The sequence below is a fragment of the Mustelus asterias genome, chromosome 26, assembly GCF_964213995.1.
Source record: "Mustelus asterias chromosome 26, sMusAst1.hap1.1, whole genome shotgun sequence".
In the NCBI taxonomy this organism is placed as follows: domain Eukaryota; kingdom Metazoa; phylum Chordata; class Chondrichthyes; order Carcharhiniformes; family Triakidae; genus Mustelus; species Mustelus asterias.
Window position 1 is genome coordinate 47,241,831 of NC_135826.1, and position 12,148 is coordinate 47,253,978.

Below are 12,148 nucleotides of genomic sequence, written 5' to 3' on the forward strand. Positions count from 1 at the left end.
CAGAGTGTTCACTTGTAGACAGAATTATGGATACCAGGAGTAGGTTATTACCTGAGTTCTACAGTTGGGGGTTTGAATGAGCTACCTTTAGAATGAAGGATACCCTTGGGTGTGCGTTGCAGATTTGAAGTCTAATCATTGAATCCCTACAATACAGAAGGAGGCCGTTCAGCCCATTGAGCCTGCAACGACACCAATCTCACCCAAGACCTATCCCATAACCCCATGTATTTAACCTGCTAGTTCCCTGACACAAAGGAGTAATTTAGCATGACCAATACACATAACCCCCACATCTTGGAATCCATGGTAAAAATACAGGAGAATGGATCCTGAATCATGGAATCATGGATTAGACTTTTTAAGGCAAGGATAGATAAATTTTTGAACAGTAAAGAAATTAAGGGTTATGGTGAACAGGCGGGTAAGTGGAGCTGAGTCCACAAAAAGATCAGCCATGATCTTATTGAATGGCGGAGCAGACTCGAGGGGCCAGATGGCCTACTCCTGCTCCTAGTTCTTATGTTCTTATGAATCCCTACAGTGCAGAAGAGACCATTCGGCCCATCAAATCTGCACCAACCCGCCGAAAGAGCACCCTGCCCAGGTCCAATCCCCTGCCCTTACCCCATAATCCCGCACATTGATCATGGCCAATCCACCTAACCTGCACATCTTTGGACTGTGGGAGGAAACCGGAGCACCCGGAGGAAACCCACGCAGTCAAGGGGAGAACGTGCAGACTCCGCACAGACAGTGACCCAAGGTTGGAATAGAAGCTGGATCCCTGGCGCTGTGAGGTAGCAGTGCTGATCACTGTGTCACCGAGTGTTGTCCCTTTGGAATGAGAGGGGCCCTCCAGATCCATATATTTATAAATTCCCTGAAACTGCATTCTAACTGAGAGGTTCATGGTTTAGGGTGGAGTAATGGATACCCCTTGCAAGCTGGAGTCCAACCCAAGGCAGGTTCTGTGGTGTTTCTATAAAATCATGGACACCAAGGAGTGATGACATTCTGAAATCTTACCGAAAAGTGAAGATGATTTCTACATTTTGTAGAGGGTGTCTGCAAGTGTTGAACTGGAAACTAATTAAAGGGTTCAGATCATTTATAGACCAAATAATGCACAGCTAGGAATGAACTAGGGCTGTAGTCTATTGGGGAGGTTTTAATGGTCTCTGTGTAGAACAATGGATTCTCCGGTGTGTTAGATGATGGAATGGAATCCAGGATTTAGATGCTTTATGTATAGAACAATGGCTACCAGGAGTGAGTTCCAGCTGTAACTCTGAATTGGGGGTTGGGGTCATTTATATATAGATTAATGGATAGCGAGGAATGAGTTGCAGTCTGATATCTAATCGAGGACTTCTATTTGTGCTGTGCTGATGCTAAGAGGAGTGCGTGGAGTTAGTCCATGCTGCAGTATTTTTTGAGGACAATGCATGCCTTTTTTAATGGCTGTTTTTTTTGGTTCTTTTCATAATGATGAATCACGCTGAAGGATTGATGATTGTGCAATCAGTAATTTGCAGTCAGCTAATGAGCAATTCTACAACCAGTACAAGTTTTGGCAGATACATGGAATAGTCCCATCCATTATCCCAATAATAAACAATCGCAGCTCCTCAATCAGACTCCAGCCTGTAACTCACTCTTAGGTCGCCTCCCCCCGCCCCCTCCCCCCGCACCCTCCCCCCGCCCCCAAGCATCTTGAATAGATTGCAGGCGGTAATCACTTGTCGATGTCGACTATTATGTGCAGAATCCATCTGAACCCCTGGATTAGACCCGCCCTGTAACAAATTCTCATGCTTGCCGTGGGGTAGGTTGCGCTGGTATAATGCTTTTGGATACAATTACACACTAGACATAAACTGAGCATAAACATGGTGGTGAGCGATGAGACATTGGGGGCGGTTTCCATCTAAAACCCAGAAAGCTGGTAGAATCATAGGATCCTACCGTGCAGAAGGAGGCCATTCAGCCCATCATGTCTGCACCGACCACAATCCCACCCAGGCCCGATCCCCATTTACCCTAACTAGTCCCCCTGATACGAAGGGGCAATTTACTGTGGCCAATCCACCTAACCCGCACATCTTTGGACTGTGGGAGGAAACTGGAGAACCCGGAGCAAACCCACGCAGACATGGAGAGAATGTGCAAACCCCACACACAGACTTGGTAAACGTTATAAGTTCGATAAGGATTCCTTGCTAAAAATAACACAACCCCACAGTGTCTGATGACTTGGCCAATGAAAGCACAAATGTTCAACTGAACTGTATCAACCAGTAAAGTTCTGGATTTGGTTGTCAGACTTGGTGCAGTTCTCCAATTTCATCCATTCCTGCTGTCAGTGAGTGGCACGGTGGCACAGTGGTTAGCACTGCTGCCTCACAGCGCCAGGGACCCAGGTTTAATTCCCGGCTTGGGTGACTATTTGTGCGGAGTCTGCACATTCTCCCCGTGTCTGTGTGGGTTTCCTCCGGGTGCTGCGGTTTCATCCCACAGTCCGAAAGACATGCTGGTTAGGTGCATTGGCCGTGCTAAATTCCCTCTCAGTGTATCTGAATAGGAGCTGGAGTTGGTGGCTAGGAGATTTTCACAGTAACTTCATTGCAGTGTTAATGTAAGCCTACTTGTGACACTAATAAATAAACTCCATTCACTGCAGCGGTACTGAAGAATCTCAGCCGCGGGCGAGGTCGGAGGTTTTCGGCTGTGGTGTTAGTTGATGACGTTCAGGATATGTTGACTGACAGATAAATATTGAGTAAGACACTGAGGATGACCTCTCTCCTGGAGCTCTGCAATCAGTCTGGGTAATGGGGGAGGAAAATCCAATCCAATGCCTCTTCACCATCCAATCACATCTGTATGGTTAGTTGTGGGCAGGGGCAATGCTATTAATTAATAAAAACCCATTTTTGTCCAACCTCATGCATGAAGGAACTGTCAACTGTACCAAAGCAAGAGCCAGAACTCTTTAATCATAGAGTCCATAGAATCATAGAATCCCTACTGTGCAGAAGGAGGCCATTCAGCCCATCGAGCCTGCACCGACCACAATCCCACCCAGCCCCTATCCCTGTAAGCCCGCATATTTACCCTGCTAACCTCCCTGACACTAGGGTCAATTTAACATGGCCAATCAACCTAACCCGCAAATCTTTGGACTTTGGGAGGAAACCGGAGCACCCGGAGGAAACCCACTCAGACACGGGGGAGAATGTGCAAACTCCACACAGACAGTGACCCGAGGCCGGAATCGAACGTGGGTCCCCGGCGCTGTGAGGCAGCAGTGCTTCGGAAAGGAATAAGAGGAAAGGGAGTCAGGGTGATGCAAGGAGCGATTAAAGATTGACAGCATTAAAGCCTTGTAGTGCCAGGTAACACGCGCACCACCAACCTTTAACCATTATGAGATTTTATTTATTTTGTAGACAGCCAGGGTCAGGACACAGCAGCGTTTAAATTTTAAAACACAACTGACAGAAGTGATTAGAATTTGAGATTCAGTGAAATTGATAGGAGTAAAAATAACAGGGGCGGCAAAATTGTGCCAATAGTGACTCATCAGCATCCTGAGCACCTCAGCATCGTCCAGGAACAGATGGGAGCCCCCAGAGCTTGCAGACAGGTAGCTTTATCCCTTCAAGGGCCCAGGGAGGATTGGAGGCACCAAGGAACAGGGTGACTCCATAGAGAACGAGGAATGGTGAGGAGCATGCTTTCCAAGCCTATGCTTTCTGCCCTGATTTCTTTCGGTAATCTTTCTCAGTTGGCCTCAATCTTGAAGTGCGACCCCTTTTCATCTGTTGGAATTAATATGAATTCACTGTCTTTTCTCTTCGCTGCCACTGATTTCATTGCTGGGGGGGGGTGGGGCAAGTGCCTTCGGTGACAGTTTCCTTTGAAGATTACACTCTGAAGATTAGCGATGTGGGTTTCCTCCAGGTGCTTCAGTCTGCTCCCACGCTCCAAAGATGTGCAGATTAGGGCAATTGGCCATGCTAAATTGACCGTAATGTCGGGGTTAGCAGGGTAAATGAGGATTACGGGAATATTGCCTGGCTGGGATTGTGGTCAGCGCGGACTCAATGGGCCAAATGGCCTCCTTCTGTACTGTAGGGATGCTATGATGGTCTTGAGTTTAGGTTGTACGTAACATCTGGAGGAAAGAATTAAAAAATAAAGTTATTTTCCTCTGCTGAAGATGCTGACTCCAGTATAGGGTTCAACGGGCTCTCTTAAGCACCTGGTATCTCATCTGTGAACCAATCCAGTCAGTGTCCATTGGCTATTTGGGAGGGGATTATAACTGAACCTAATTCTGTCCACGTATGCAGCAAGCTTCATTGGATAATGATCAAGAGCAGCATCTGTGACTGTTTCTCCCTGGAACAGGGCTGCGTGTGAGAAGAGCAATCCACTTGTCAGCCATGGCTCGGTTGATAGCACGTTCGCCTCTGTGTCAGAAGGTTGTGGGTTCAAATCCTACTCCAGAACTTTGGCGTAACAATATTCGGGGTGGTACTGAGGGAGCGATGCATGGAGGGTGCTGTCTTTCAGGTGGATGTAAAAGGCACCCCAAGGTGCAATTTTAAAGATGAACAGGAAGTTGTTCCTTACCAATATTTACACCCCAATCAACATCACAAAAAACGACTATCTGCTCATTATCACGCTGTTGTTTGTGGGAGCTTGCTGTGCACAAATTGACTGCCGTGTTTCCTATCTTGCAACAGTGACAATAATTTATAAGTACTTCATGAACTGGTTAGTAAGTTTGTGGATGAGATGAAGATTGGTGGAGTTGCTGATAGTGCCGGGGATTGTCAGAGGACACAACAGGATATAGATAGATTGGAGACCGGGGCATAGAAATGGCAGATGGAGTTTAATCCGAACAAATGCGAGGTGATGCATTTTGGAGGATCAAATTTAGGTGTGAATTATACTGTAAATGGCAGAACCCTTAGGAACATTAACATACAGAGGGATCTGGACGTGCAGGTCCACAGTTCCCTAAAACTGGCAATACAGGTGGCCAAGGTAATTAAGAAGGCACATGGCATGCTTGCCCTCATCAGCAGGGCATTGAGTACAAGAGTTGGGAAATCATATTGCAGCTATATAAAACCTTGGTTAGGCCACATTTGGAGTATTGCATGCAGTTCTGGTCACCACACAACCAGAAGGACCAGAAAGAAGCTTTGGAGAGAGTGCAAAGAAGGTTCACCAGGATGTTGCCTGGTCTGGAGGGTGTTGGCTATGAGGAGAGGTTGAGTAAACAAGGATTGCTTTCACTGGAAAGACAGACGCTGAGGGGAGACCTGATAGAGGTCTACAAAATTATGAGAGGCATCGACAGGGTGGATAATCAGAGGCTTTTTCCCAGGGTGGAAGTGTCAATTACAAAGGGGGCACAGGTTCAAGGCGAGAAGGAGAAGGTTTAAGGGAGATGTGCGGGGGAAGTTTTTTCACGCAAAGAGTGGTGGGTGCCTGGAACATGCTGCCAGAGGAGGTGGTGGAAGCAGTCACATTAGCAACATTTTAGAGGCCTCCGGATGGATACATGAATAGGGAAGGAATAGAGGGATACGGACTGAGTACGGGCAGAAGGTTTTTTTTTAGTTTAGTAAGGGCAACATGATCAGCACAGGCTTGGAGGGCCGAAGGGCCTGTTCCTGTACTGTACTTTTCTTTGTTCTTTGATCTAAGATGAATCACTCGATGGTCGTGAAATTGGGAGATGAATACAAGTCTTTCTCTCTATAACAGAAAGACCAGTGATGCTAGTTTTACAACAAAACCAGCCTGCATTTACATAGCCTCTTTAATGTACCAGTATGCTTCAAGGCGAATCACAGGAGCATAATCAGACAGAATTTGACACTAAGCCTTATATAGAGAAAGTAGCCAATGAACCAATGAGCTTGTTCAAAGGGGATGTTTTAGGGAATGTTTTGCAGTGTACAGTTATAATGGCTGAAACTTTCTGGCCGTTCCCACTGATGGGATCCTTTAGGCCCATCGATGGCAACCCCGCGTTGCGGGTTGGCCAGTGACGAAGGGGAGGCACGGTGGCATGGTTAGCACTGCTACCTCACAGTTCCAGGGACCCAGCTCGGGTCACTGTCTGTGTGGAGTTTGTACGTTCTCCCCGTGTCTACGTGGGTTTCCTCCAGGTGCTCCGGTTTCCTCCCACAGTCCAAAGATGCACAGGTTAGATGCATTGGCCATGCTAAATTGCCCCTTAGTATCCTGGGATGCATAGGTTAGAGGGATTAGTGGGGTAAATTTGTGGAGTTATGGGGATAGGGCCTGGGTGGGATTGTTGTTGGTGCAGACTCGATGGGCTGAATGGCCTCCTTCTGCACTATAGGGTTTCTATGATTCTATGAAGCAACGGGAAAACCCATTGACAGCAGAATCTCCAGCCAATCGGAGGGCAAAACCCACCCGTGAGGGAATGGGGGTGTGGGGATTTGGTTTGGACCCCACCCAATATGTTTGCACTTCTTGGAGAATGGCCAATGTATTACATCTCTCCACGTCCTCTTCCTCCAGATGGCTTGGAGCACATTACGAGGCTTGACAAAGAGGAATTGAAGCAACCTCACAAACTGTCAAAAGCAATACTTGAGACATTTATCAGTTCGAGCACCAGCCTGATCTTTTACATTCTTCAAGTAGACGCCAATCTTTGTTACTTTGTGCAATATGACCAGCCAGGGCTTGTCGGAGGGCAGTTTTACAATGTCTTTCCTTCAACATATTTATCTCCGCACTTTGGCGATCGGATTTCCTGAATGCAGGCCGTCCAAAACGAAAGGAATCTTAAATTTGTGGCTGGCAAACACGCTGTGTTAAAATTCCAAATCCCTCCTTTACAAATGGGAGTTGGGAAGGGGAAGCAGAAAAGAAATACTTGCAATTGTATAGCGCTTTCCATGACCACCGTGAAACCATTTCACAGCCAATGAAATGAAGACTCAGAAAATAGGAGCAGAAGTAGGCCATTTGGCCCATCGAGCCTGATGATGCAACGTGGCTGATCCTCTATCTCAACGCCATACTCTTGTGATTTTTTTAAAATATTCATTCATGGGACATGGATGTCCCTGGCTGGGCCAGCATTTATTGCCCATCCCTAGTTGCCTGAGGGCAGTTTTGAGTCAACCACATTGCTGTGGGTCTGGAGTCACGTGTAGGCCAGACCAGGTAAGGACGGCAGATTTCCTTCCCTAAAGGACATTAGTGAACCAGATGGGCTTTTCTGACAATCGACAGTGGTTTCATAGTCATCAGTAGATTCTTAATTTCAGATTTTTAAAAATTAAATCAAATTCTGCAGTGGCGGGATTCGAACCTGGATCCCCAGAATATTAATTGAATTTCTGGATTAATAGTCTAGGGATAGATAATACCACTAGGCCATTGCCTCCCCATACCCCTTGACACCTTTAGTTTCGAGAAATCTATCTATTTCTTTCTTCAATGTATTCGGTGATTTGGTCTCCTGAGGTTGAGAATTCCACAGGCTCACCAGCCTCCGAGTGAAGGCATTTCTCCTCATCTCTGTTCTAAGTGGCCTATCCAGTATCCTGAGATGCTGACCCCTTGTTCTAGACACCCAGAGCCAGAGGAAACAACATCCCTGCTTCCAACCCTCCCAGCCCTGTCAGAATTTTCTATATGTCAGTGAGATAAAGCACTGTTGGAAGTGAAGTCAGTGTGTAATGCAGGAAACACGGAAGCTAATTTGCGCAAAACAAGCTTCCCCAAACAACAGTATGATAGCCAGATAATCTGTTTTTGTGCGTTGACTGACAGATAAATATTGAGCAAGACACTGAGGATTAACTCTCTCCTGTTCTTCTTCAAGATAGTGCCACGGGGTCCTTACATTCCCTGTAGTGGGCAGATGGGGACTCCGCCTAATGTCTTATCCCAAAGATGGCCCCTGCAACCCCACAGCACTCCCTCAGTACTGCACTGGCGTACCCTACTTCTATTTTTGGGCTCAAGTTGGAGTGGGACTGTTCAGCTCATCTGAGAGTGGTCACGATGGTGTCCAAAGATGTGCAGGTTAGGTGGATTGGCAATGCTAAATTGCCCCTTAGTGTCCAAAGATGTGTACGTTAGGTGGATTGGCCATGCTAAATTGCCCCTTAGTGTCCCAAGGTGTACAGGTTAGGCGGATTGGCCATGCTAAATTGCCCCTTAGTGTCCAAAGATGTGCAGGTAGGTGGATTGGCCATGCTAAATTGCCCCTTAGTGTCCAAAGATGTGTAGGTTAGGTAGATTGGCCATGTTAAATTGCCCCTTAGTGTCCAAAGATGTGCAGGTAGGTGGATTGGCCATGGTAAATTGCCCCTTAATGTCCAAAGATGTGTAGGGTGGATTGGCCATGCTAAATTGCCCCATAGTGTCCAAAGATGTGTAGGTTAGGTAGATTGGCCATTCTAAATTGCACCTTAGTGTCCAAAGATGTGTAGGTTAGGTGGATTGGCTATGCTAAATTGTCCCTTAGTGTCCCAAGGTGTACAGGTTGGGTGGATTGGCCAGGCTAAATTGCCCCTTAGTGTCCAAAGATGTGCAGGTTGGGTGGATTGGCCATGATACTATGCCCCTTATTGTCCAAAGATGAGTAGGTTAGGTGCATTGGCCATGCTAAATTGCCCCTTAGTGTCCAAAGATATGTAGGTTAAGTGGATTGGCCATGCTAAATTGTCCCTTAGTGTCCCAAGGTGTACAGGTTAGGTGGATTGGCCATGCTAAATTGCCCCTTAGTGTCCCAAGGTGGACAGGTTGGGTGGATTGGGCATGCTAAATTGCCCCTTAGTGTCCCAAGGTGGACAGGTTGGGTGGATTGGGCATGCTAAATTGCCCCTTGATGTCCCAAGATGTGCAGGTTAGGTGGATTGGCCATGGTAAATTGTCCCTCACTATCCAAAGATGTGCAGGTTGGGTGGATTGGCCATGCCAAATGTGAAGGGTTATGGGGATAGGACAGAGGGGAGGGCCTGGGTGGATACTTTTTTGGTGGGTCGGTGCAGATTTGATGGGCCGAGTGGCCTCTTGCTGCACTGTAGGCATTCTCTGCTTCTATGGGTACAGGAGTGAGTGGGGTGAGAATGCCCCTGACGACAAATAGAGGGAATAGGGGAGGAAATGAAGAGACACAAAAAAAAAGTGAGAAAAGAGGACGAGAGAGGCGAGATCAGTAGATTGGCTGCTTCCCCCTGTGACTCATGTCAAAGCCACTCGGAATCATGTCTCTTTTCACCGAGAGGCAAGAGGCAGCTCGCAACTGAGAACCTCTCGCCTCAGATTTGTCCGGAACTGAAGGCTTGGAATAGTAGGAAAACTCATGAGACACACGCAAAGGATAAAGGATGAAAGGCTTGACTTCAAAGGAGGTTGAAAGGAAGAGCTCACTCGCTCTTAAAGGAACAGTGAGCCCAGAAAGCCCGGGAGATTCCCTGAGGTTGAGGATTTTTTTTTTTGGTTTCACTCAAAGAGTTAAATAATGAGCGAGGAAAAAAGCGAGGTGCTTGGTGGAGTTCACTCTGAACGGCCTTATCCAAACATATCATGCAGCTAATGTACTGGACCATTGGCAGATGGGTGAACAGTATGAGCCCTCATTAGCAGACCATGCAGCTCTGGGTAATTGAGAAACCTTCATTAAAGCTTCATCTGCAGATACAGGGGAAGGGCCATTACAAGCTCAAAGTGCATTTTATAACACTCATATCATAATTAGCTTCAATTTGTATGACAAAATAGCGCAGAGTGCAACAGTGACATAAATCTGCAATGTGACTCACCACTACTCTGATTCAGTTTTCATACTCACTGTAAAATGGCCCTCGTGTTAGCAATTCTTAATAGAGGGGAGAAAATAAATGAGCCATTTACTATTTAACTAAACACTTAATTCTGTGGTATTCTTCTCAATTGCCAGCGTCGCTTTGCAGGAACATTTTTACCTGAGCATCTTTTCCTAATAAAACTACCTCAGTGTGTCTCGCTGTAAAACGGTCGAGTGGAGCGGGAAATGCACCAGCCTTCGAGAAAGGAAGGGCAGCGGGTTCACCTCTGCTGTCGGTACTTCTGGCTCATTATCTATTCCTTGGACGCTTATGAGAGGGCAACCAGCGCCTCGGTTTATCCAAAAGACGGCACCTCTGACAGTTCAGCACTCTCCGGGTACTGCGCTCGCTTAGTGCTCAAACAAAAGACTTATATAGAACCTTTCCAATTTCAGGATGACCCAGAGGGCGGAATTTTCCAGCACATCCACCGCGGGGAAAACCTATGGGGTGGGGGAGGGGGGTTGAGCCATTCAAATCCCCATTCATGTTGGCGGGACTGGAAGATCTGGAAGGGCTGGAAAATTCTGGCCATTGGTTTTTACAGACAATTAAGTATTTTTGAAGTGTAGTCACTATTGTAATGTAGAGAACACAGTTACAAATTTACACATAGCAAATTCCCACAAGCTGCGATGTGATAATGATCAGGCAATCAGTCTTCATGATGTTTGGTTGAGAGATAAATATCGACCCAGGACACTGGACGGCACAGTGGCCCACTAATTAGCACTGCTGCCTCACAGCCGATTCCCAGCTTGGGTCATTGCCTGTGTGGAGTTAGCACGTTCTCCCCATGTCTGAGTGGGTTTCCTCCAGGTGCTGCAGTTTCCCCCCACAGTCCAAAGAGGGTTAGGTGCATTGGCCATACTAAATTGCCCCTTTGTCTCCCGGGATGCATAGGTTAGAGGGATAAATGGGGTGTATATATGGGATTACGGAGATAGGGCCTGTGTGGGATTGTTGTCAGTGCAGGCTCAATGGGCTGAATAGCCTCCTTCTGCACTGTAGGGACTCTATGATTCTACTGGGAATAACTCTCTTGCTCTTCAGTGCCACGGTATCTTTGGCATCCACTTCATGAGGTTTTATTACCTCACATAGCACCTTTGACAGTGCAGCGGTCCCTCAGTACTGCACTGGAGCGCCAGCCTAGAGTTTTGTGTTAATATGACTGGAGGATGGCTCGAACACACAACCTTTCGGTCTCCGAGGTGAGGGTGATACCAACTAAGCCACAACTGACAGCTTCTAGAGAGCTTCTAGAGAGCTGGACCTGTGTGTGTTTGCATGCAGGTTATCTGTTACTTTGCTCTCCGCCTCGTGTAGGTGAATATTTACTGATCCTGTTTACGATCACACATCAAAACTCACCAACTTGGCCAGGTACCAGTGACCACTGCCATGGGAAAGAGAGAACAATGGCATTTATTAAGGGCAGCATTCGCTTTGGGGCTGAGGGTGTTCTGTGTCGTGTCGGGATAGGTCTTGCCCTATCTTGAGTTTGCCTTTTTGATCAAATGCCTGTGTTTTCGACTTGAGAATCTGATGGCTGAACTATTCAATGATTCAACGGGCAGATAGCCACCTAGTTTGTCGCATGTCAAACAGAGTTGGTGGTTCTCCAGGTTAGTTCCTGGAATAGGGAAATGAGAATGCTGGAAATGTGGAAGAGGTCAGGGAGAACAGCAACTGTTTCAGTTCAATTGCCTTTTGTCTACTCCTGTTACAGAGAGAGATTGAATAGGTTGGGACTTTATTCCCTGGAGCGTAGAAGATTGAGGGGAGATTTGATAGAGGTGTATAAGATTTTGATGGGTATAGATAGAGTGAATGTAAGCAGGCTTTTTCCGCTGAGGCTAGGGGAGAAAAAAACCAGAGGGCATGGGTTAAGGGTGAAAGGAGAAAAGTTTAAAGGGAATATTAGGGGGGGCTTCTTCACGCAGAGAGTGGTGGGAGTGTGGAATGAGCTGCCGGATAAAGTGGTAAATGCGGGGTCACTTTTAACATTTAAGAAAAACTTGGACGGGTTCATGGATGAGAGGGGTGTGGAGGGATATGGTCCAAGTGCAGGTCAGTGGGACTAGGCAAAAAATGGTTCAGCACAGACAAGAAGGGCCAAAAGGCCTGTTTCTGAGCTGTAATTTTCTATGGTTCTATGGTTCTATGGTTCTGTTATCTGCTGAATTAGGGGATCACAGCCAACCAACCACTGCAGTTATTCACTGTACCACATGACCTGGTCATTATTAAGA

At 46.8% G+C, this 12,148-nt stretch overlaps 1 protein-coding gene and 1 long non-coding RNA gene across 2 annotated transcripts in view; one reads left to right on the top strand and one right to left on the bottom strand.

Moving 5' to 3' along the window:
- Window positions 1-12,148, top strand: part of LOC144479678 (CUGBP Elav-like family member 4) — a 524,426-nt gene that overhangs the window by 327,212 nt on the left and 185,066 nt on the right. The gene's annotated exons all lie outside the window — the stretch shown is intronic.
- LOC144479681 (uncharacterized) overlaps window positions 1-12,148 on the bottom strand; it is a 93,361-nt gene that overhangs the window by 23,564 nt on the left and 57,649 nt on the right. The window lies entirely within an intron of this gene.